Source organism: Neomonachus schauinslandi, chromosome 7, assembly GCF_002201575.2.
Source record: "Neomonachus schauinslandi chromosome 7, ASM220157v2, whole genome shotgun sequence".
Taxonomy (NCBI): Eukaryota; Metazoa; Chordata; class Mammalia; order Carnivora; family Phocidae; genus Neomonachus; species Neomonachus schauinslandi.
This window is the reverse complement of record NC_058409.1, coordinates 137168418-137194666: the sequence shown is the minus strand read 5'-3', so window position 1 is coordinate 137194666 and position 26249 is coordinate 137168418. Positions and strand designations below refer to the sequence as shown.

General features: G+C 42.7%; 1 protein-coding gene across 2 annotated transcripts in view; it reads left to right on the top strand.

Annotated features, from left to right (window-relative positions):
- Window positions 1–3822: 3822 nt before the first annotated feature.
- The window catches only part of BASP1 (brain abundant membrane attached signal protein 1), a 52711-nt gene continuing 30284 nt past the window's right edge, over window positions 3823–26249 (top strand). Inside the window, exon 1 of one of the 2 annotated variants that reach the window (XM_021702508.2) lies at window positions 3823–4014. The gene's annotated coding sequence lies outside the window, so the exon portion shown is untranslated. Of the gene's footprint in view, window positions 4015–5134; window positions 5168–26249 lie in introns of those variants that run through there. The other variant, XM_021702509.2, reaches the window with a different exon arrangement.

The window sequence follows — 26249 nt, the reverse complement described above, 5'->3', positions numbered from 1 at the left end:
AAGACGGAATACATTTAAAGATTTCAATATTTTCCTTTGATTAAAAATCATAAATATATTTCAGAGGAATGAAAGCCGTACACTTTCGTATGTAATATTGGCTGTCTGCCTTTATAAAGCTCGTAATTTGTAGGTCAGGTCTTTGAACATTTACAGAGATTCGGTTATCCGCCCAGTACTTATGTATAGAGCTGAAGTGATCAAATCCTCTGTCTGGGTCTCCGAGGGTTTGGGTTACCCCAGTGGCCTTCAACGGGAGCTAGCCAGAAAGATGTCAAGCAAGGGTGGCTGGGGTAACATGGGTGACAGTATGTCACCATGCTTTTGTTTCACTCACGTTGGCCTATATCTTTTATTTGGGGCCTTAATCCTTTTTACTATTTAGGAGAAAAGAAGGGAAAGTGAGGAAGATGCCAGGCCTGGGTGGCTGATTTCAGAGGCCCAGAGAGAGGAGAGGTGGGTGAGGGTTGGAGGTGACATGAGGTCTACACACTAATCTCTTGTAGACGCCTTCATTGATGCACTCGATAACAATTTGGAAAGCTGAACACACACTGAAGATCTTGGAAACTGACTAGTAATTTAAGTGACAATGTGTCCATTATCTTGCAAGCAATTCTTGGGCAAATCTTTTAGGAAAAATCAGTAGTCACTGAATAATTTGTCTTTTTGTTGAGTATTTTCATAATGCACGTTATGCTTCACTGAAGCAAATTATGCAGGCAACTGAAATGACAATAGAATTCATTTTACAACCCAGGAAGTGCAGCTTTGTTTATTAAAATATATTCATTCCATTTGGAGAGTAAAGCAGTTTTTATTTTCACGAGTGTAATGTTGACAGGTAATTAAATTTGTCATAAATTGCACCTTTAACGCATGCATCCAAGTCCATTAGTTTATAATCTAAGCAGCTAGTGATGTCCACAATAGTTAACGTTAACAAGTTTTTTAAACTCCAGAGCTTCAAATGCTTATTCATGAATTCCCTAAGTGTGTGTTTTTAAAAATTTTTCAAGAGCATGCACCTTAAAAATGTAAGATGTTAGAAGAACGACTAAAAATCAGACTAAAAACATCACCATATTGGATTTTATGTAATAATGGATTGAGATGTAACATTTTGGTCACCATTTGATACATGTCTACAAATTCTGGGATTAAAGCACTATCAACCAGTTACATCATTGTTTCATTAAAGAAGAATTCCTAAAAGAAATCCTTTAAAAGGACAACTAAATCTGATGGGAGACAAAATTGATGAGACACAGTCTCATTGGTGTAAGCTTTTGCCTCTCATTTCTATGGTAACCTGTGATCTGTTTTCTAATCATACCTTTGAAAGGCTTGTTTTCTCCATCATGAACATTTGGCCAGAAGCACTGAAGGCAACAAACATTTTTTTCTGTATTGTCTCTCTCTCTCTCTTTTTTTTTTTTTTTTGAAAAAAATGGACAAAGGGAAAATAGAAAGAAGATAACATTCAGAGGCTTCTCAAGCAAACACAATAGGAACTTACATTTACTAATTTTCAGATGACGGATATGTCTGAAAGATCACAGAGCTAAAAACTGAATATTAATGAAATAACTACTCAGATGTCTTAACAAATACATTCAGTAAATGCCTTGAGCTTTAATAAAATTGCAAATGATCATTTGATTTGATAAAGTAAAAACTTGGAGGCTTGCTCAAGATGACCTAAAATTTATAGTCCAGCAGTTTTCAACCTGCAGTGATTTCTGGGGACATTTGGCAATGTCTGGAGACATTTTTGGTTGTCCCAACTGGTGTCATGTTAGTGGTGGTGGTGATGGTAGAGTGTGTGTCTATGTGTGTGTGCGTGTGTGTGTGCACGCGCGTGTATACTCACTACTGGTAACCAGTGGGTAAAGGCCAACAGGGAGACTAAGCATTCAACAGAGCCCAGGACAGTCCCTGCTCCTCCCCTCTCCCATCCAAAATAAAAAAATTACCTGCCCCAAACAGGAGGTTGAGAAAACCGGCATATAGCCTCATAGATGCTGTTCTGGAATGAGGAACATACATTGAACATATGAAATTATTGAGCATAGATGTTCAAATATATAAAATGCTTTGGAGGCAACCCTACTTGTAATTTTCTTCCCTGTTCTTGTGTTATATTTACTTCTTTGCTATTTCATTTAAATGGCAAAAAAAAAAAAAAAAAGAAAGGAAAAAACTACATAGAAACAAAAATCACCATTTTTTTTTCTTATCCCCTTTTGGTTAAAATGTGAACATTTCCAGCTTGCACGTGTTTAGTTTGTTGTGGTCACGTATGAACTGTAAATATCCGTTCAGTCCGATAGTCTAGTGTTTCCCCTGCATAGCTTCTAGCAAAATAATAGTATTGGGTTGACATTGGCACCCTGCTTCATTTAAATGTAGTTAAGTTCTGATAAGTTTTTTCCTGTTAATTGAAAATGGACTTACCTTTCCTCAGTTGAATGCGGACGCACTTGCCTTTGGCGTCCTTCCTTTTAACTATGGTGGCATTTGGTCATTTTGGAGGACAACCCTACCCGCAAATCCACGCACAGGTCAGGAGCGCAGATCCACCTTGAAGGAGAACTTGCAACTCAATCAAAAGCAATCCACGCACAGCCAGAGGGCGCCAAAATGCCGCAAATAAAAGTTCCAGAGGTTCGGATGGTCGCGGGAAGGTAAAATTGGCTTTTGTCTAAGGAAAGTGCTGCCGTTGTAAGCGTTGTCATGTTACGTTATTTTTTGCATTTGCTTCTTGCCAACAGATAAGCAAGGTGGGCATACGACCCCACCCTGGCGGTTATTTTATGTCCTGGTGTTAAAGTGGCAGTGCCTCAAGCCACCCGACACGTCGCAGTTGGCCAAGACTTGGACCTGTGCGCTTCTAGGCAGCCCTGTAAGGGTTGCCTCGGCTAACCCAGTCTTCCCGGGAACTGGTTGCCTCTTTTAAAGCACAGACATAAAACACCGACGGTTCCTTTCCTCGGGCTCTTGTCCTTTCTCCTTCCTCTCCCAAGTCCCGAGAGCATTCTTGCAGGGGGACGCCGCCCACCCCACTAAGGTGGACCTCGGCGGTCGCGCTAGTCCCAAGCCACAGAACTCCAGGCTCAGCCCAGCGTGCGAAGGAGCCGCCTGCCCAGCTCGTCTGGTCCGCGGGGGCGCCGCCCGGACTTGCCTGCAGTTAGCAGCCACCCTCAACCCCGAGGACATCTGTCTTGATGGGCTGAGGGGAGCCACCAGGTCACCCTCAACCTCACCGCGCGTCCAGGTATCGGAATCTCAGGCGGACGGCGCGCGCGAGCGGGACTGGGGTGCTGAGAAGGGTAGCAGGTGGCAGGGGGCGTCATTCATCACCTCGAGGCAGCCCCTTAAGACTGAGCGAGACCGAGCGCTTCCTATCCAAGCATTCCAAGGGGGGGGGGGGAAAGAGAGAGAGAGAGATTAGAGAGAAGGGCCCACAGACAGCCCTGGCGCGGCGGGGGAGGGGAGGCGGCGCAGGGCTGGGGGGGCGCGGGGAAGGACAGGAGGGGGGAGGGGAGGGGGAGTGGGAAGCCCTCATGGTGGGCAGATGAGGACAGGCAGGAGGGACAGGGGGACGGAGGGGAGGGGAAGGGGAGAGGGGGACCACCGGGACGCAGGGAGGGGAGCGGGATGGAGGGGAGTTGAAGGGAGGCGGGCGGGGCCCGGGATGGAGGGAGGCGGGCGGGGTACGCGGGAGGAGGGAGGCTGGGCGGGCGGACGCGCCGGGGGAGGGCGCTGGGCAGGAAGGGGAGGGGGAGCGCGAGCGCGAGAAATGCAGAGGCTGCAGCGGCGGCGGCGGCGGCAGTAGCGGCAGCGGCGGCGGCGGCGGCGGCAGCGCTCCAACTCGCTCCTCGCTCCGGGCTCCGCCGTCGAGCCGGGGAGAGAGCCTCCGCCTGCGGCCAGGCAGCGGCCGGACGACGCCTGCGACCCGGGCCCCTCGGCGGCACCGCGCTCACCCAGGGGCGGCACAGGCACCCAGAGCCGGTAAGGAGGCGCGCCCCGGCGGCCCCACCGCCCCCGCGGACCCGGGGCGCCGGCAGCCCGGGGGCCTCTGTGCGCCCCCGCCCCACCTCGAGGCCCTTTGTTCTCTCCGCGCCGCGGCCGGGGGCGGGGGGCGCTGCGGGCCTGGTTAGACGGCGCCCAGCGCGGGGACCCTCCGCGAGGTTCCCGTCGCACTTCGGGGTGATGGGGGGCCCCCAAGGTGGGTGACTTCAGCCTCTCGGGGGGGGGGAAGGAGGGGGGGGTGGCGAGTCTGCCAAGGGGGGGGGGGGGGGGGGGGGGGGAGGGAAGCTGCCCGTTAAGGAGGAAATTGTCGAATGCGAAACCCTTTAAACGCACTGAGTCCCGGGGAGACGGTTCTGTGGGGCTGAACGGAGCGTATCTGTCATCGGAACCATTCACAGCCCGGAAGAAAGCGCTTGGTGCGCGGGGCGCAGCGGCAGAAGATGGAGGGTGGGGGTGGGGTGGGGCGGGAGTAAGGGGGAGAAAGAATACCGGGATCTGGTGTGATCGGAAGGAGGGAGGTGCCTTTTTGGTTTCACAAATGGGGTTCTTTGACCCGGGGGACTCCTGAATCTTGGCCTGCGGTGGCCAAGGAATGCGAGGTTCACACAACAACTGCCTCCTGAAGCACATCTGAGCGGATCAAAGCCACAGCCTTGGACGTGGCTGAATTGCCTTCCCGCTAACCTGTGGGCGATCTCTGAGCTATTTTTTCGAGGCTTGGGTTCAGAGATGCACTGGGCGCCTCCACCCTCGCGGCCCCGGCCGGGAGGGTGTGATCTTGAACCTGACAGCGCGCCGTCCCCAACGGCCCAGCCCCGCTGTGAGCGAAGGTTTGGGGTTTAGCAGGTTTTGCCGAAAGCGCTAACGCTGAAACCCGACGCCTGGTTCCTGTCTCCCTCCCCACGCCCTCAACCCCCCCCCCCCCCCGAAAAATAAAAATTGCGGAATCCCTGGATCCGTTCGCACACACAACGCGCGGCTAACAAACCGCATTCTTTTCATGAATATTCATCGAACGCTCGGCCGGGCTCCTTATCTGCTTCCCCAGAGACATTTCCGCCTTGAAACGAACTCCGTGGACAACCTTTGCTGTGTAATTTTCACCCTTCTGAAATCAGCACCGCGCTCACGGGTGCGTATTTTAGTACCTTGAACAGGGTTGACACACCTCGGTGTCCCGCGAGGTCACTAGCACATGTAATGGCGGGGGGTTAAAACCGAACAGTCGCATCGAGGTGGTCGTTTTGCTGCAGGGTGTGCATCAGCCTCCCCGGGATTACAGCCAGGGCTAACAGAGCCTCAGTACTGCGGGCAAAATGAATGAATCGGGACTGTAATTACCTATTCCTTTGTCTTGGCCTCGCGCATGCGCCGGAGAGCAGGGTGTGGAGGGCCCCGGCAGCCCCATCTGATCTCTCTCCATCACCCACCCACCCACTCCCTTCCGAAGCCGAGGAACAAAGGCGTTTGCCCTAAATGTTGCGTGAAATCCTTGGACACAAATGACAGTTTTCCCCCCCACTGTGTGTGTGTTTCTTCTTTTTCAGGTTACCTCTCGTCTTTTGCTTTCTTAGTGATTTCAGTTGACGAAAAATAAGATTATCCTTGGTGATGAGAGCAAACTGTGGATTAAATATTTTCGTGACCGAACACTGCTCTTTTCCTTTCTAGTACTGTCCATTGTTCTTTTTTTCTGTAACATATTGCACCACAAGTGATGGTGGCCCTCGATTTGCATCAGTTAACCATTTGACAGATTTTTGCTGCTGGTCCTTTAATGAAGGGACATTGGTTTCAAAAACTGACAGTGGCTATCTGCCCCTAGTGTCCCTACTTGGGAGAAATTAAGACATTTTGGCGTTTATAGGAACAAGATGGCCTACAAAACCCAGAGCAGAGAAAATGGTTACCTTGTCAGAATCCTAAGCCTGTCTGTTTTCTCTTGATTCCTGCCTCATTGTTTCACTAGGGATCCCAAAAGGCCAGCCCCATGGAGATGGAAATCACTGATGGGGAGAAAGGAGGAAGAAGGCAACCAGGGCTGTTGGGGTGAAGATGGTTGATTGAATTCATGATGCTTCCTTTTTTTTTTTTTTTGGCACTATCTAACAGAAGCCATGATACATATACCTTTGGTCAATTTTCTTAAAAATGGTGTATTATCTAGGTTATGGCCATTTAGATTTCTTTTTGGCTTTGGGGGCTACTTTATTCTACCATCCAAAAGGTGACTTACGGATATAAAATAGCTAAATACCGTATTTTTGCAATGGCCCGTTAAGAATTTTATGTTTAGTATTCTCAGTACACCCTGGTGGGATGACATGTAGCAGGCAAATGGAAGTCATCTCTTTTGTTCCTTTTAATAAAAGGATGTTGATATTGATCACATTTAATATATCAGGGCCTATACTTGATAGGATAGCTGGCTGGTACCCTCTCTATTCCTTACTGTTGAGGGGCTTATTATGGTTTAGAGGGCTATCAGCAGTTTTTTTTTTTTTTTCATTTTTTTCCCTTTAGGTTATGTTTTTGAGGGAGAAGTGAGTTGGAGTGTAGATGGACTTTGATAGCAAGTATATACCAATATGCCCCAATTCAGTGAGTCTTAGGGTTTTAAGCGAGGTAATTTTTAAACTGAATTTGAAAAAATCATCCGTTACCTTATTCTTTTATCCAGCTAGTTTTTTGACAGTCCTTAGCAGGTGGAGAAAGGGAGTTAATGGGCCTTTTGACAAAATGCGCCAACAATAAGCATACCAACAGTGGCATTCTTGTCTTTAACTGGTGCTCATGCTTTCATTATGGCATGCAGAAGAGCATATTCTCTCCTGCTGGACCACCCTAATCTGAATGTGTCCAATAGAGGAAGCTCTAAGGGCTTTGGCTCTCTGTCCTTGGAGGCATCTTTATAATCTTACTGGATTTACTAGAAAACATCATATCATAGTCTAAGATGTGATGTGTTCTGCCTCTTTAGTTTTTGTGTTTTGTTTTTTTTTTTTAAACAAATTCACATTAAGAACAGTTTAAAAACCATTTTTCATTCCATGGTCAAGATAAGCAAAGTATGGAAAACTTAGGTTTGGGGGAGATTTGGTCACTGTAAAATGGATGTCTGTGTGTTATACACAGTAGTTTTGTAAAAACCTGCAAAATCCAGACATGTTTTAAGGTGCCATGTAAATACACATGGGTATATACATTAAACACACGCTCATATATACACATTATGTATACATATGCAATAAAATGAAATCTTATTAATGATATAAAGCTAAACTAGTTGGTGTAGAATTTTATATGGTTATTGGTTATTTTATAGTGCTTAATACTGGTCTTTGGAAAATAATCAATTTTTGGTCTTTCTAAATAAGTATTTGAATGGGGGAGCCTACCAAGTGTCCTAAGAAACTCATTTCCAATTTCTAGCAGTGTAAAACAAATGGGTTGCCTTGAACATCTTAAATTAAGATGCTCATTTACAGGCTTAAAAACTCACGCGAAGCACCACTGGAATAAAAAGCCGTAATCAACAATGCTTACAAAATAAAGGACTTAATAAAATTGTTCTGTCTTATTTTTCTGATCTCTTCTAAAATTTTATTTTGAAAAATATCCAGAAAAGGCCTGTCAACTATCGTGTGTCAGAAGCAATTGCTTTTGGTGTCTGATTTTGTGGAAAGAGATGCTCTGATTTGCTTAGGCCTTTAGCGTACATGGAGTTATACCTACTCATTTTACATCTTCTGTATCAAAGGTTGATGTCTTAATGACCATTTTAGCTGGTGAACTGGAAGCCACCTAACGGCTGAGGAAAAACGGAGGATGTAGACAAGTTGTTCTTGGGGGAAATGGGTGCAGCATCTAGCATTTCATCAAGTTTTCTCAACCCACCCAATTCTTTACATTTATTCCAGCTTCTTAAGACTTCGGATAACCCAATACAACATGAACTTTACTCTTTGGCTTAATTGTGGTAGATTGATAATCAAGAAATAGCTTTGAGATTGTGAATAGCCCAGAATTTTTTTTTTTTTTTCAGTGTGTTTTGAGGAGGTGCATTTGGGGAGACTCCCTAAGCTCAGTGGAAAGTAATTGGGTTTGAAAAACCTCTATAGACACTGGCTAAACCACTGTGGGAAAATGACTTCAAGCCTCTGTGGATTTCACTTTCTTCAGTTGTAAAGTTGGGGTAATAATTCTTATTTTCTCGCGATAATAAGGACCACACATACGGCTAAAATGTGCATAAGCACAATGGCTAGCTCTCCTTCTTGACCTCTCAGTCTGTATTTTTAACAGTCGTGTGAGTGACATCACTAAATAATTTCTGTATATTGAGCTGTATTTTTGTCCCATGCTGATTATTCGGGACCTGTGGGTTTCAGTGTATTCAGTTAGAAATCAGATTATTTCAATTTCAGAGATGCTCAAATATCACAATTGCTAACTACTGTCCTCATCCATGTACATATTTGAAATTTAATGAGACGCTGTATGGGAATTTGCCCAAAAGTGGATTGAATGGAGTCAGGGTAGCCACCCTCCTTAAATTTCCCATGGCTGCTTATATAACTCAGGAGGTGACATACATTCTTTAGAGAAAATAGAGGGGTAGTCCTAAAGCCACAGATGCTCCCAGCCTGCCAAAGGAAGGTTCGGTTAAATGCTGTTCCCTCCATCACTGTTAAGACAGACATCTAGGTAAGTGTCCAGTGAACCACATCGAGAGTAACAACACTGCAACACTGATTAAACCGCATTCTCTTTTTTCCCTCTGGAAGTCAGAAATGGGTGACATGGATGCAGAGAGAGTCCTGTGGATTTTCCTTCTTCTGCAACCTGAGGATTTAAATTAAAAAATCAGGCTTTCCAAAGAGTCGATTTTTTTGAACAACAGCAACAAAAAAGAGTTTTTTGACTAGCTAAGGCCATTGGTGAGGGGAGGTTGCAAGTGAGCAGGTTTCAAAGTCTAGGAATAAATTCCTGAAAGCTTTGGAGATTTAGAAATAGAAACCATCTGCATGCACACCAGGGGCCCAGGGCATAAGAAAACATTTCAAGATAATATAGAAAAACGGCATTTAGTGGGGAAGGCAAAGCATTTGCACAATATTTCCTCCTTATCGCTTAAACATTTTATGAACTTGTTTTTGAATTGATTATTTTTTCTTCATCTTAGAAAGGACTGGGTTTCACCGGTTGGTTGCTTAAACTCCTCTTTGAAATATATATTTTAGCCATTGTACATGGTGTAGGAGCATGATTTGAAGAGCTAGGTGTGGTAGAGTTGGGACTTTGGAGCCAGCTTCACTGGGTTGTTTACTAGCTGTGTGGACTTTGGCAAATTGCTTGGCTTCTCTGTGCCTCAACCCTCATCTATAAAATGGGGGTTACAATATAGAGTTTTTGTAAGGATCAAGTGAAATCATCAGACTGTCTCACATATTCTGCACGTCTTTGTAACAAGGCACATTCACCATAAAGTGGTGAGAGAACCAGCTTTGCTCTATGTCTAGAGCTATTTACGTGCTTCTTTGGAAGAGGTCATTATTGAAAAACAGGTCTGTGGTGATGCCTTGGACAAAAGTTGGTAGAACGTAGAAGTGTGTGGTTAGGAAAGCCTGCCGGGTGTAGCCATGATACCTTGAATATGTTGCCAGGGCACTTGTCCTAGTTTCAAAAGTCCGTAGTGGGTCGATTGATACAAACCCAGCCCCCATATTGAACTGATATTTAAATGGAAAAAAAAAAAAAAGTGAAAGTCCTGGCAACTTCAGAGACCTTCAGAGAAGGGCTTACGGTTTTGATAAGGTTGAGATCTGGGCAAAACTGTATGACCTGCTGGGCAATAGAGTAATTCATTCAGATTCCTGAAAGTAGGCAGTTGTGTTGTGTCCTGAATCAAGATGCAATCCTTTGCATTTGAAAGGAGTATCTTAGTCATTAGTACTGAGCTTGATATAAACCAGTCTTGATATTTAAAATTCTGAGGACACGTGGTATATACACTTGCCCACATCCCCACCGCCCCATGCCAAGAGTAAAAAACTTGTATTATTCAGGAATGTAAAGGTATTGTCACCTGTTCACGGAATTTTTGGAATTATCCCCGTGGAGACCTTAGTCACCCTGGCTTCTTAAAAGCTGGAAGGAAGTTCTTTGGAGTTTCAGATATTTGGGTTTGAAGGATCCTGGAATCAGTTTGACCCTTTCAGGCATTTAATTCAGGGATCTGCCCAAGTGATTTATTTGTATTTGTCCTTCTGGACACTTGAGTTTTGCTGTTAGGTGAAGGTAAAGTCATTTTCATTTTCGTTAAATCATTTTTCTTTCTTTCTTTTTTTTTTTTAAGATTTTATTTATGAGGAGGGGGAGAATGAGTTGGGGAACAGAGGGAGAGGGAGAAGCAGCCTCCCTGCTGAGCAGAGAACCCAACGTGGGACTCCATCCCAGGACCCCGGGATCATGACCTGAGCCAAAGGCAGGAGCTTAACTGGCTGAGCCACCCAGGCATCCTAGTTAAATAATTTTCTCAATAGTTTTTTTTAAACAGCTTTTGAATCTTAGGGATTCAGGAGGGAAATTATATTTTGCTTTATCTGTCAGGCATTCACTGTAGGAAATGTTTTGGGTATGGATGTTGTATCTTTTAAAAATTTTCCCCAATGAAAGCTTGTTTTTTTTGTTGTTATTGTTTAATCTGGAGAAGTTAAAGGAGGAGATAGGACATTTGTTGATATTTCTTTTTTTTTTTTTTTTTTTTTTTTTTAAAGATTTTTTTTATTTATTTGACAGAGACAGAGACAGCGAGAGCAGGAACACAAGCAGGGGGAGTGGGAGAGGGAGAAGCAGGCTTCCTGCTGAGCAGGGAGCCCGATGTAGGACTCGATCCCAGGACCCTGGGACCATGACCTGAGCCGAAGGCAGTCGCTTAACCAACTGAGCCACCCAGGCGCCCTCATTTGTTGATATTTCTTGTATATCATATGCTCTAATTGAATTTTATCCCCTCAAACAAATTGTAGAATGCATTTTACCCAGGAATAAATGAAAAATGGAGGGCTCAATAATGTATGTGAGATTGTAGAGTTAATAGAAAGTCCTAGAATTCAAAGCCATGTCTGATGGCCCTGTTCTGCTGTCCAGTGCTACACGGTACTTGCCGTAAACCTTGGCCATTTTATCTTAAGTCAGATGGACGTGGGATAAAGTGGGTGACCTTCTGAAATATTGGTATCTTCAATATTCTTTTAGAGAGAGTTGTCCTAAGTTCTTCAATGAAAAATTACTTATCTAGAAGAGATACAATGCAGAATAAATATTTAATCAGTAAATACATTAAGTGACCTATAGATTAGAAGTGCTTCTTGTCACAGTGAACATGAGCTAATATCCTTAAGTCATCCTTTTCTTGGATGGTGATGATGGCTAATAAGGACTCTTAGGTGGATGTGGCTTTGGTTGGCCCCTTCGCTTTTCTCATTACACTTCACAAGTGGAAATAAGCACTCAGATGCCTTACCTGTAATTCTGCCTTTGAGATACTACAGAGATACTATTTGACCCCCTTCCTGCTATGTACTTAGGGTTGACTGATGAGAGAAACAAACTGAGTCCCAACTTTGTGGCCCCATTTTCATTCTGCCTCCATACAGGATTCATTTACCGAAAATTGGTGGCTGCTTTTAAATACCATCCTAACTACACCTTCAGCCTTTTGTAAATACTTGTGTCATCCTAACAGTAAGTTTGAAAAGCTCATGACCTAAACACTTATTTTGGAACTGAAAAGGATCTTAGAAAAGTTAGTGGCTTACTCAAAGTCTCCTGAGCTGGTTAGTGGCCGAGTGGAAAACCAGGTTATTTCCCAATAAAGCCACAGTCCTGCTGCCCCTCCCTTCTGTGGAATTGAGTCAAACTCTTACTCAATGTCTGCAACTTAAATTCCTGCCATTCTTTTACCCTGGTACCATTTTTTGAAAATCCAGTCCTGATCCTGTGTGTCTCTCCCTGCTACCCTCTCTCCCCTCCTCTGCAGAAAGAATCTCTCCTGCCTTTGATGGACCCACTGGTAACGTCTTGTCTGCAAAAAGCTCCTGCTGTTGCTTTACTACCTACATGTCCTCTTTCCCCTTCAACTTCTCTCTCTTTGCTTCTTGCATCATAAAAGCATTTGTGGCATGCAGTAAAATAACTTTGCTCATAAAACTAAATTTTGGCGTCAACATCTTTGTTTTCCTCCTAAAACGAACTGTGGTGCAGGCTTGGGGGGCTGCGGAGGGGGAGGGTACACAGTTGACAAGAAAACCAGTTGGCTTTAGACTAATTTGGGGGCTGTAAAGTGAGTGGAACAGTCCAGCAATGTGCCCTAGGGATACTCAAGGTGTCTCTTGGAAGATCCAGTGTGCAGTGTTGTGGAGAAGGGTGGACACCAGCTTTTATGCCAATTCCTAGTGTTATCTGGCCTGTTGGTTTGAGAGCTGCATAAAACACGAGATTTAATCGTTTTTCTTCAGAATTGCCATTTATAGTATTTGGGCCGATTTAGAGTATTTAAAAGAGCTGCAGGTTTCTGAAGCAGCCATGAAAATATGGCACTTAAGTACTTAAGTTGTTAAAAACACTTTGTAAAGCTTAATAATCAGGTATTTTAAACTTCTTTTAGCAATGTGAATTGTTTATGTGCTTTTGCACTTGGAGAAACTGTGGTGAGTTTACTTCTGATGAGAGACAGTTTTAATTTCATATTTAAAATGATCTATTTAGATGTTTCAATAAGTAGAGAATAAGCTTTGATGAATTTATATTCTTTCCAGGGAAACCTGCAGTACAGAAGTGACTTCACGGTTTTTATAATGCTTTTAATTATTACAGTTTTGTAGGTCAGAAATATATTCCTAAAATAAATCCAGGTGAAAACTTCTTTTTTAAGTTGATGAAGAAACAGACAATAGAGACCGGCCTTTGCTGGTTGAGCTTTCTAAATTACGAGTTTCCTGGATTGCTTGGCAAACCGATTTTGAACAGACCCCCCTCATTTACCTGTTGACCGTTACCACATTGACTCATACAGTACCAGGTTAAATAGTAACACCATCTAGTTGGGGAAACACTGTATCAAAAGAGAAAACAACGGCAACCCACCTAGTAACTGTAAGAACATTCCTATTACTTCAGGATATATAGAAGAAAGGTCTTCTTGGGTCTTTGTAGAGTACTGTCTTAGCTTCTCTGAGCTTGTCAAAAACAGTAGGGGCTGGAGGAATATTTGCTGTCTTTGACCTTTACAAATGTTCTCAGCTGTTTCAATACAGAAGAGCAGCATCTGTATTTGCCTTGGGCATATTTGAGACGATTGTGGAAAAGCAAATCTAGAGAAATCAGTGATCTATAGGTGGGAAGATGCCAGGTGCCTTTCCTTTATCCTGAATTTCATCAAGAAGATAGGGGGAGGTTACGTGACCACTTGGGCGTTTACTAAAGATATTCAGATGATTAAATAAGGTGGTCTGGAATCTTGTCTGAATGGCTCATTTTCCTAAGGAAAAAAGCAAGAATCTCAACAGTTGGTGATGACAGTAGCTCCTGGGGCTTCTCATGATCACCCAACCTCAGTGAATAAGGAAGGCTCTGTTGACAAGGAGGTTCACCCGGCCTCAGCGAATAAAGCCCTGTCGACAAGGAGGTTTGTTAACAGCACTCAGATTTCCGCAGTAGCCCTGGTGATCTTTTGTCGAGACCTCAAGCCTTGAATTCCTAGGGTTTACCTAACTGGGCTTTGGAAACCCGGTTCTAGAATTTCCAGGGCTTGGCTTTCAGGCAAATAGTAACAGGTGTTTGTAACAATGTTCTCCACCAGGTTGTTAATACAAGATTCATAATGGTTTCTCAGGTATGTGTTTCTTCATGTGACTACCATCTGAATGTTACTCTTCTCCCTCCTCCAAGCCAGTGGTTAACTAAAGATTGAAAAGTCTCACCGAAGGTTTCATTGGCGCAAGAGACAAAAACACCAATAGCTCACTCCGTTCCCCTCTGCCCTTTCTGTTCTAACTGGTTTTGTTTCCACCACCCAGAGAGTTTAGCTTTATTTCATCTGTCCTAAAGTCTCTTGGGTGGGTGGTCATCCTAGGAGACCCCAACTGGCCACAATACAGAGAGAAGTAACTGCACAATGGAATTACAACACATGATTTCCCTAAGGTAAGAGTGGTAGTTGTAAATGGAATAAACTCGGCGGGAAAGGAGTACTCAATATTTCTAAGATCTCATGTTTAACTTTCCACCAACTTTTGAGTGCAGGGAATGTAACCAAAAGTGAATGTTTTAAAAGATTTTATTTATTTAAGAGAGAGAGAGAGTGAGAGAGAGCATGAGAGGGGAGAGGGTCAGGGAGAAGCAGACTCCCCGCCGAGCAGGGAGCCCGATGCGGGGCTCAATCCCAGGACCCCGGTATCATGACCTGAGCCAAAGACAGACGCTTAACCACTGAGCCACCCAGGTGCCCACCAAAAGTGAATTTTTGTAAAAGTGAATCTAAATGTCCTTGGTTTCACATTGCTCCCCCTCACCCCAAAAGCCCTGTTCATTAGCCCTTCCTGCTTATAAAATATCACTTTGTTGCACTTTGAACTTGAGTGCTGTCAGTACTAACTCAGTCTTTGACTGTATCCTTGCTTCCAACAGCAAATACTGCAAGGGGAAAGAGAGCAGGTAGTGGTTAGAGGGAGCAGTTAGCAAATTAGGACAGATGAGCTCATGTTCCCTTTAACTTGCCTGCTCTAAGCCGAGAGCTCCTACTTGCAGTTCTCCTTCTGGTATTGATCTCAATTGGCTAGGCATTCTACCAAAGGAGAATCTTTTGTCATTACTTTCTGTAGTGAAGTAGCCAGGAATCTCAGATAAAGGGCAGAGAAGTCCAGAGTGATGTAATACTGCAAAAAATGTGACTGTTGTCTCTAAGGGGAGTGAAAAAAACAAAAAAAAACCAAGCCAGTTTTGAGTTGGGGCATGATTCCTATGGGAAGAGGGTGTAACATGGGGGAGATAGATCTGCAAAACCCCACCCAGCCAAACCCAATCCCTTAGGGCATTTAGACAGTTGTTAGTATTAGCAGCAGGTCCTGGCATGTTAGCAATTGTTTGCATAGTTTACCTGGTAGAGAAATTATCTGACTGCTTACATAAATGTGTTAGAATGCTAAGATGCACTGTGGTGAGAGTGCGAGGTTTCATTGGCATTTCCGTTTAAATCTGATTCTGAGAATATGTTAACCGATCACCCTACCTGATGAAGTAGTCTGATCTTGAGGGCGGTAGGGGTGTGCATTTGTGCAGTGGCATTCCTTGTTAAATACTGAGGTTTGTAAAAATGCTTCTGTAAAGGCAGAAGGGGCTATATTTGGAAGTTGTTATTTGGTAATTTTGCAGCCATGTTTCTGGCTGGAGAGAGGGGAACACCATTCCTTTCTGTTTCTAGGAGTGTCTAGATTCCCTGTGTGTGGGCAGGATTTCTGGTAAGTACAGAAAGTAAGCAAAACTACACTGTTCTAGGTCCGCAGTCAGTGGCCTCTTGTCAGTGAGCCCCCCTGCTCCCTCCTCCTGGTGTTTGTGTGACAGGAGGAAGGGAAGGGGCAGGAGAGGTGGGGAAACAAACATGTAGTAATAGAAACTGTAGAAGACACCAATGCTTTGTTCCTGTCTTGGTCTTCTTGGGCTGCCATTATGCAATACCACAGACTGCATGGGTTAAACAAGAGAAATTGCTTTTCTCATAGTTTATGGAAGCTAGAAGTACACGATCAAGGTGTCGGCATGTTTAGTTTCTTCCGAAGTCCCTCTCCTTGGCTTGTAGATGGCCACCCTTTTGCTGGGTCCTCCTGCATCTGTGTGCACACATCCCTCCCTGGTGTCTCTTCCTACTCTCTGTAAGCACACCGGTCCTACTGGATGAAGGTTGTCCACCCTAACGGCCTCATTTTAGCTTAATCTCACTTTAGAGGCCCTGTCTCCAAATACATTCACATTTTGAGGTACTGGAGGTTAGGGCTCCAACGGATGAATTGTGTGGGAACACAGCTCAACCTGTAACAATTCATGCTTGATATTAAGAAATAGAAACATTCGAAAGTCTTGTGCAGAAAGCTCCTTCACTCGTCCCTGCCCTTGAGAGGAGAGCGGAGAGAATCAATAGTACTTGAGCCCCTGGCTTGGTCCTCACCAACCCATGGGGGGCAAACATAAGTACCTCCATTTGACATGAGTTTCAGAGAAGTTAATTTCCCCAAGTTTCACATCACTAGAAAATGTCAAGCCTGGTGTAAGATTCAAAGTCGTGTTTCTGTGGCTTTGTTGTACTGGGGATGGCAAAGGGTGTAGGCAGGTACTGTCCCCTCTGTTGGGCGCATGATGGACGTGGGTACATGCCAGAGGCCTTGGAATCCCCAACACAGTGCTCTGAGCAGTTGCCACCAACTGGTGAGCATTGACGTGTGGTGAGACCTGGTTTTCACTCTAGCCTTGTATTAAGATTTTTTGCCTCTGCCTGAAGGCTTTCCCATTTGGATATCCACATACCCAAATGTGACAAGAGAGTGAACAACGGAAGTGACAGAAAGATCTACTTAGGACAGTGTAAAGAACTAGCTAGTCTTGAGTATATTAAGATGGAGTTATTTGAGGAAAGCCCTCTTTAAAAAGCTCCTACCAACAGTGAAAATGGCAAACACACCTTATTGTAGATGAAAGAGTTGAACAGATGCTTAGGCTAATTTAAAATCCTCCTCTAGCATCAAGGCTTTTTGGTAGGGGTTCACCACACACAGTCTTACCATGGAGCAGGTTTTAATGGATGGAGATGATGGAAGACGGGTTTTAACAAAGGCAGGTGTGGGAGAAGTGGGTAGAGTTGTGACGAAAGGTTTACCATGCAGTGGGACACTAGGGGGTGGAAAGTAAGGAGTGTCAGGAACGATATGAAGTCTTGATGACTGCAGAAATCAAGGCTCATACATTTTGGGTCTTTCCAGGCAATAAAACAAGTAGTGATGCTTACGGGATTTTTTGAGGGGCATTCTCAACAAATGTGGATGTGGGTATATGCCTCTGCTTAACATAACACTCCGGAGAGACTCTTTCTAAAACAGTTTGCAATGTTGGAGGGTGCCCTCTGGAGTGATTCAACCACTGCCTTTGCTGTTTCAAATTTCAGGTCACGTCATGTTGTGTTAACTACAGCAATAAAAATATTACCTCGTTAATCCACCACGAAATTGAATATAACAGTTCAGTTTTACTACAGCAGATCCACAGGCCCTAAAATAATTGAAAGTTGGTACTATTTAGTAGTATCTTTTATAAAAACTTATAAGTGGTAAATTACTTTCTGCATAAAATGTGCTTTAAGTAATAGAATTTTTAATTGTAACTCTTCAATTTATGCAACATCTATTTTCAAGCTGATGTCCGTGGTCCTCATTTAGCGCTCATTCTTGGTCAATCCTTCTTCCTCTCATTCCTGAACACTGGGCTCTTCCTGGTGACAAAGCTCTAGTCTACCTTGTCATTGTCTCTCCGTATGTTCAATGCCCTCTACTCTAAGCCATGGACCTAGTAGAGGCTTCTGTACTCTCCTTGATTACTGCCCTAATACTCTTCTATATCCGAGCATGGCCTCCCTCTGCCTAAGACTTTTGTATCATGACTTTCTGGTCCACTTAGAATAAAATATAAAAATTCTTGATGATCTACAAGTCCCTGCACATTCATCTTCTAGTTTCCTCTTCAAACTCCCTCATCCTTCTCTCTCATCCACCCTCTGTTCTCAGCCATATGGCCCCCCACTTGGTTCTCTCAGGCTCTTGCCTACTATTCCTTCTGCCTGGAATATTCTTTCTTCCACTGCCCAAGTATTCTTCAGTTAAATGCCACTTTTTCAGAGATGCCTTTCCTCACTGTCCTCACATCTCTTGTAGCACTTGGCATTTTTGTTCTTGCATTGATCAAAACTGATAGGATTATTTAATGTCTCTACTCCTCTGGATGAAAAGACCAGAAGGCAGGAATGTATTGGTTTCGCCGACCCGTGACAGTGTTCTAGGACGCTTCGGATGCATGCCAAGCACTCCGTGTTTGTGCAGTGTACAAGGTTGCCTGCCATACTTTATATTTCTTCTGGAAATCACCTTGGGCAGCTGAAAGGGCTTCCATTTATGGACACTAAATTTCACCTCATCTGTTGTGCTTACTAGGAAGATGAATAGCTGATGAACTCTAATTAGTGTAATTATCCTGTTTCCAGGCAGTAACTTTAGTAGTAATTGTTATAAAGCCCTGAGACATTACGAATAATTAGTACTAACGGCTTATGCATCTAAGCTTCCTCCCCAGGTAGGGTCTCCAAGGAAGAATGAAACTGTATTATTTGTGGGAAACAAACACTGTTACACTATGGAATCTTTTCAGAAATAAACCCACAGCGAGTGAAAGCTGGGGCTGATTATATTGTAGGTACGTTCCTCATCCTTTCCTCCAAGTTACTGGATATCATGGGTCCGCACTGGATCAGTCAGGACTGAACAACTTAACCAATGCATTACCTAACAGCCTTTGTGAAGTTGGGCGTGTTAGGCCCCCAGATGGCGTGTGGTTTTAAATCTTTACACATTAGTTGATTATAACAAAGTAAAAACGAACTTAGCCCTGGTTCTGTGCTGTAACCACTTACTGTAACTTGTACATCCCTCCATGCTGGAAGCTTGCTTCATTCATCATTGGATGTCAGTTTCTAGTTCAGAACCTGTGGTCATGGGAAGGGCTGAATGCACAAGAGGGCATGTTTCCTTTGGCCATTTGGCATCATTCTATACAAATAGGGCCTATTTCAGAATGTTACTTGTTTTGCCTTCAAGTCCAGGAACCAGCTAGCTGGTGATGAACCTTTAGCAAACATAGTGTTTCCTTTAGGGGGTGGGGGGCACACAATTAAGAAGGCATTTGTGATTTCCCCTTCCCCTCCTCCTTTTCATACACTCCTTGATGGCCAGCAGTCAACTGTCATTGTCTCCTCCCTGAGCGTTGTGCTTTAGTTTGAACTAAGATGATTAGAGCGATAAATACTGTCAACTCTGAGATCTCTCACAGATCTGTGTCTAGTTTCCTCAAGTTGAGTCTTATTGATGGGATTCTTATTAAATTATAATAAAAAAAAAGCAGTTTGTAGTTTTTTACATTGATACAAAATGGATTTCCAAATCAATCTGTATTTAAGAAATAGTAACGCAGGGTTTCAGTAAACCTGTATCTGACAATAACAGTTTACTCATTCTAAAATGTTTCTAGATATTGACATTTTTTATTTGCAAAATTTTTTTGTAATAGGTTTCTTTTTTACATATTAAAAGTATAGTTGAGATGATCATAGTCTTTATTGCCTACATTTGTGAGCTGAGTTGGGGTGTGAGACCATCTACATGATTTATACCCTAAACACTTGCTACTTATACTGTTAACTCAATACTTCATCTTTAAGTTGTCTCATTTTAAATGAATTCAGTTTATGAATTAGCTAGTTAGTGGTGGTCTCTGCACCTGTGACCTCCGCCCCCTAATGCCCCTCAGCTCAGCATTCAGAAGGGCACTTCTCTATACATCGAAAGCGTCCTCAGGAAAAGAGAGAGCGAAGCTGTAAATTGGCTAATCCATAAGGTCAAGCCAGTTTGATTTAAATCGGGAAGTAGAATAGAAAGGGCAGTGATAACTCTTTGCAGTTCATTTTTTATCTTAGGCCCTATTTAGTCTCCCTAACTTCACGTGCTGTTTGGAACCCTTGGCCCCATTGTAGGTTAGGTACTCGGAAGATGTGATTGGCTGGAATGACATGGTATCGATGGTTGAGCAGGAATTTATGACACAAACTGACTGACTGAGACCCCTTTTGATGTGTATTTCCAAGCAGTTTACTAGATGATATTTTCCATCCTTTATTTTTCCTTAAACCCTCTGATGTGACTTGCATTAAGGAAGCGCAAGCAATATTGCTGTAGATGTTTAGATTCGGTCGTCTTTGAACTCTGGGAAATTCATGTGGGGCCTCAGTCTTCGGCTATTGTGGGCACATACTTTGCCCCCCTCCCCTTCAGTTGTGAAGATTATTCGATTTCTGCTTCATAAACATGTTATTGGGGTGGATGCACAAGATGTACACTCACACATTTGCAGTCATAAGTAAAAAAAAACTACATAGTTAAAAGATACAAATACTGCTTTTGTGATGAATGTATACTTTATTTAAAGATCAGTGTGGAGACTAGGCTTTTTAAAAGCAGTTCAGATGAGCAGCCAATGTGGGATTTTTCTGCTCTGTTAAAGGCAACGTGGGAAAATACAAACCACATTAAACTATTGCAGAATTAATGTTTGTTTATTGAATGAGCTGGGAGATACAAAGACCGTTTCCTTCCTTTAAGGAGCTTAGAGTTGGGGAAGGCAAACAAGCACACCAGCAATTACAGTGAGACAAGTCTTGGTCTCTAGATACACAGGACAGTCATTGTTTCTGTCTTTTCTCTGTTCTACTGTATGTCAGTTGATCCACCTCTTTTACTTGACTAAGCCATGTGAGATATTCTAAGTTCGGTTGGCAACGATTAAAAGAGCTTTATGTGAATATCACTTTTGAGAATATGGAATTCAGGATTGATTTTGTTTCATTTAAAGGTCTTAATTACCAGATAGAAAAGACATGTATGTATCTTACATTTCCATCAAAAACGAAGTACTTTAAGGATTAGAAATGGAAGGAAGAGCCTTCCAAAAATAGTTAGTAATTAAAACACAGTAAGCATATACTTTGTATCTCTACCCTACAGTGCCTGAAGGACCTCTTGGGGAAATGTCCCCAGCAGGTGCTCTCTCCTGTAAGTCTAACCACACTGACAGGGTACTTGGCTGAAGAAACTGAGGGAAGAGTTTCTGTTGCTCCCATCTTCAAGAGTCTAAGAAGAGCTCACGGTGGTGTGCAGGATCCTTCAAATCCTTATTCTAGGGAAGCTATCTGCTTGAATCTAAGGTATAAGTGGTGTTTGTCCTTTATTCCAGAGAGCGATGTAATCCCTAGGAACACAAATTGGGCACGCATGGAAACGACTCTGAAATTGCACATGACCTACACATGAAAAGGGGCTGATCTGTGTACAAAGAAAACGTTTTATTGGGATTATTAAGTCTGCTTTGGAAAATGTTAATTTCAGAGCTTCTCTATGAATTGGGTAAGTTTTCAGTGCTAAGGTGGACAACAGATCATTTTTCCCTTAATATTTTGTTACAGGTATTCTATTTCCCTCCATATGTAGTATTAGTCCCTTTTGCCCTAAAGTGCTGGTTTCTCTGGACTCCTAAATTGCAAATAGTTTACAGAAGTAGCTGAGACTCTCGAACATTTTTTTTTTTTTTTAATCTCAACAAAATTAGGGCAAGGTTGGTAACCAATCTCTTATAAAGCCTCTAGCCTTGTACTACCTGCCATCTGTAATGGCTGACAAATGATTATTTCTCACTGGAACCCTGCCTGCTTCACTGTGGTTTTCCTAGAACTTCAGGCAGTAGGTGGCCCAGAGTAATTCCTCAGTGTGAATCAATGCATTAATCCTTGAGATTATTCTACCTTTCAAGGAGAAAAGCAAAAATGACTTATTACAGGTGTTAAACCAGTGTATAATGGGTGGTGATCTTGCGCAGGTAATTCAGAGAACTAGTTTCCTGGCTGGTAAATAGGAAATCAAGTGTTCCCTTTGTGTTAATGTTCTGTCCTAAATAGTTAAATGGCTGCTGAATATATTCTGAAAGTATGTCTTATGGGCTTAGTTTTCATGTCATTGTTAAAAAAAAAAAACCCAATATTTTAATAATAGGAATTAAAGATTTTTATGAAGTCCTCATAGATTCTGATATCTAGAGGCTGAGTAGTTCAAATATGATTAATGCACACTTTTATCTTTTTTTTTTATTTTTTTTTTTAAATTTTATTTATTTATTTGAGAGAGAGGATGAGAGGAGAGAGAGAGCACATGAGAGGGGGGAGGGTCAGAGGGAGAAGCAGACTCCTTGCTGAGCAGGGAGCCCGATGCGGGACTCGATCCCGGGACTGCAGGATCATGACCTGAGCCGAAGGCAGTCGCTTAACCAACTGAGCCACCCAGGCACCCTAATGCACACTTTTAATTAAGTCCATATTTTAAGAAAAATTGTTAACAGGCAGTTTTGATATAAATAGATCCCAATTCTGTGTATCAAAAAAGCTGGTGTGTTACTGTGTAATTCCCCTGAAATTTTCAAAAGCTGGAATTTTTCTGTAGACCTTGAAAGCTTGTTAATGGAATCTCCCAGTGCACATTGCAGTAAACACCCAAGGATTCCTCATGAAAGTGTTGAAACAAAGACTGAAAGACTGATAGGGCTATCTGATTAGGGACCTGAAAAACCTTCCTTTGAGCTCATCTGGAATGCTTTTCTGAATTAAAACACAGACTATAGTCCTTAACCTTGGCGACTTGGATTAGTTTTCATTTTGGAGAAGGAAAACTGCCGAAGTCTGGTTGAACTTTCAGGCATTACAGGTGTGGACCTGTGGGAATGAGGTATTTCAATGAGGATTCTGTCACCTGACTCTTGCTAGGTCTTCCCTGATGTTGCTTTCTCAAGTGAGAGTATTCGTGTTCCCAACCTGGGTGCAACACGATGTGTGTATGTGTGTGTGTGTGAAGAGTCTGTGTAGTTATGTAAATGATTTTGGGGGGGATCATTGTCTTTTCAGCTTGGCACTTCCATTGACAGTTTATTTGGTTTTTGACTTGAAACATGTTTTGTGAATTGTATTTATTGTCTAGATGCCTTTCTGTTTTCTCTTTATTGAAATTGCCTTTTTTTTTTTTTTTTTTTTAAAGAACAGCACTGTACTTTTCCTTCTCCTTAAAATCTTAACGGATTCATTTGGTTCTTGCCATTTCAGCCTTTTTACACAGGAAAAGTGGTTGCTGTTTTCAACCAACTCAGTTTACATAGCTGGCTTTCCTAGTTTTTATTGAAACCAAAATAAAACTTCAAAGAAACTGCAGAAGCTTGAGCCTCCCATCTCTCCCTTTCAACTAACACCTACCAATGTTTATATTGGGAATAATTTGATGTTTATTTGATGAAACGTGTAGTTAAATGTTAATGAAGAAGAATGTCAAGCTTCAGAACGGTGTGCAGAAACCTTTAATACTCTGTGTTGAGCATTTGATGCTCTGTGTCAGGGGTTTCTGTGGAACCTATGAAAGCGAGGAGGAAAAAGGCTTGCTTGGCCCCTCCCTGGTCTCGAACGGAGGTGCTGGAGGGTAGCCACAGCCCTTTCTCATTGGACGTTGGCTCACCTTTTCCTCTTCATCCCCTGCCATCTCTCTGACTGCCTCATGCCATCTCTAGTTTGTCATCCTATTTCCTAGCACCAGGAATTGTTCGTAATTTCTGGTAAATATCTGAAGTGTGACATAAGCGATATTGCTATTTAAACATGACTCATTATGAATTGCATTTAAATATTGTTGTGACAATGACTTTTCAAAGAATACGTGGAAATTTCTGTTTGAGTGTAAACTGTTAATCACCTGCTTTCTGTTCAACTTTGGTAATCTTTGGTAGACTTTTAAGTATCTTTCCACTCAAATGAGGAGTGTCCAGTTCTGATAAATGCCTAGGAAAGGAGGATTGGCTTAGTGGAGTTGGCTTCATCCAATAGAATATATAAATGAGTTGACAGATAAAACCACTCAACACCTTCTTACCTGGATAATCCATCAACACGCGACTAAATATTGCACATGACCTTTAGCTCTTTCTGGAAGAAGATATGGCATATATGAAAAGTCCTCTCATTCCCTTTGTTTTTTCTTGATAATTTGAAGCCACCAAATTCAGGGTCCGAATACATAGGTCAGTGTTGGTACCTGTAACAGAAGACCGTATATTTGGTGATAATCATTGACCTCACACTCATCCTGGGATGGAGGGCCTCAGTGTCCTGAGGATGTGTTTAGATAGCCCGGGCTATCAGTCCAAATTACAGCTTCATTTATCTCCCTTCCACGGCCTGGCAAAGCAAGGCTGATTCTCATTAGGACCCATCCGGGATTTCAGATATGTGTGGCATATTTGCATCTCATAATGTCCTCTTAGGGTTGAAAATCCAAGCTCCAATTAGTGAGGCAAAACTTGTCTGGATTCCCCTCAAATCTGTGAATATGTACTTATTTGGAATCCTTTTTACTGCTAACTACCATGGTGGTGGTGGAGTCTTTGGAAATGTCACTCCCACAGTGTGGTGGCGTTTGCCTTTCCTCTTTCAGTCTGTAGTCCTATAGTTGGAACTGTTAATAGAGATGTAATTTCAAAGACTACTAAATAAAAAGCCTGGATTGTTGTGATTTCGACTCTAAGGTGACAGCGTAAAACCATCATTACAGGGAAGACAAAACTCTGTAGAGATTCTTTTTTTTTTAAATGGTATTTTGCCACATTTTATAATCTCTTTTAATTGCAATATATTGCAATATAAGAAAATAAAACCTTTTGGCCTACTGAACACAGGCTTACACTCAGGCAGTGTTCTAAGCTTTACAAAGATTGACATTTTAAGGTAGAGCAACCTGATGAGGTAGGTACTGTTGTTAATCCCATTGTACGGATGATGAAATTTTGACACAGGGAAATAAGAGTTTATGTAGCCAGTGTGACTTAGCCCTTCTTGGCCCACATTCCATGCTAGTAACTTGCCGGAAGCATTCCAAGTCAACAGAAAAACTTACTTTGTTGCTTCTAATTTGGGTAACTTTTATTCTCCTTCTTTAAATAAGTGCTGTCCATGAACTGCATTTGTTGGAAACGAACTAGATTCCGAAGCTCACATAGATCTGTCCTGCAACTGGAGCAGAGCCAATGCCCATGGCCATCATGGTGCATGTGAGCCCCTGAAGGCCCCTGGTGTCCCAGACACCCCCTCCCCCGGTCCCTTGGCCTGGGTGATGAAGGGGTGTCGTGATAGATCCACCTGGACTTAAATCCTCAGTTCTCACCTTATTTATGTCTACATTGGCTTGGGCCATTGCCTCCAACCTTCTTAGCTTTGGTTACTTTTGTGTCTGATTTGATACGAAAGAGGTCTAATTGGGGTTGTTGTAGGGATTAACCAGGCAGGGAGCACCCCTGAAGAAGGAGTGGTAGTTACTGTCATTCCTTTCCCTGCTCCAATCTAGATCTCTGTTTCCTTAGAGCATTTGTGACAGATTGTCATTATTTTGCTTGTGATTTTGTCTTCCTTATTCGTGGACTATGTCTTATTGTATGATCGTATTGTTGGTGAAGTTGTGTGTGACTCTTTAACTGTCTCCCTTATTAGCCTATCCTGTCTGCACTCTGCTACCAGCCCCGCTGTGTTCTGTGCACGGCTCATTTTCCAGCATCCTGTACCTTATATGTCTTCAATGAATATTTATCTACTCCAACAGAGAACAAAGCGGTAGAGCTCTTGCCAGAATGTTCATCAGGCAGTTTCTCCAGTGCAGGATGTGCTGGGTACTATGTGAAATCAGGTAAAGTTAAATCTTTGCAAATAGATGCTTACACTGTAAACCGTAAAACAGGGTTCAAGATATTTTAGATTCTCAAATAGTAGAAGATAAATTTGATATTTTAGATTCTCTAATTGATATTTTAGATTCTCAAATAGTAGAAGATAAATTTCTGTTCTGTGGGAATCTGCATATTCAGTATTTCCAATATATACCTTCCTGATCAGAATGTGTACATTACACATTTCCAGAGGAAAGTTTGGTCCAGCATTGTGTGTGTGTGTGTGTGTGTGTGTGTGTTTAACAAGTAATTTAATTCATGCCAGTATAATTGGATTTATGCTTATGAGTGATCTGCTTTAACTTCAGACTGAATTTTATATAGTTGTCACTATTGTTTGCTTTGCCCTGTGTGTACAGGTAAAAATTATACTGAACCTTAAACATGAATAAAATGTAAGAGTGTTATCCAGTATCAGGAAAACACATTCTGGCCGAGCAGTATCTTATCTGAATATCTGGGGACCTGTGTTGTGGTTAGTAACTCCTGCCAAGCTGGGGTCTGATATTGAATCCTGGGGGTCACCTCTTCAACCCCCATTTTAG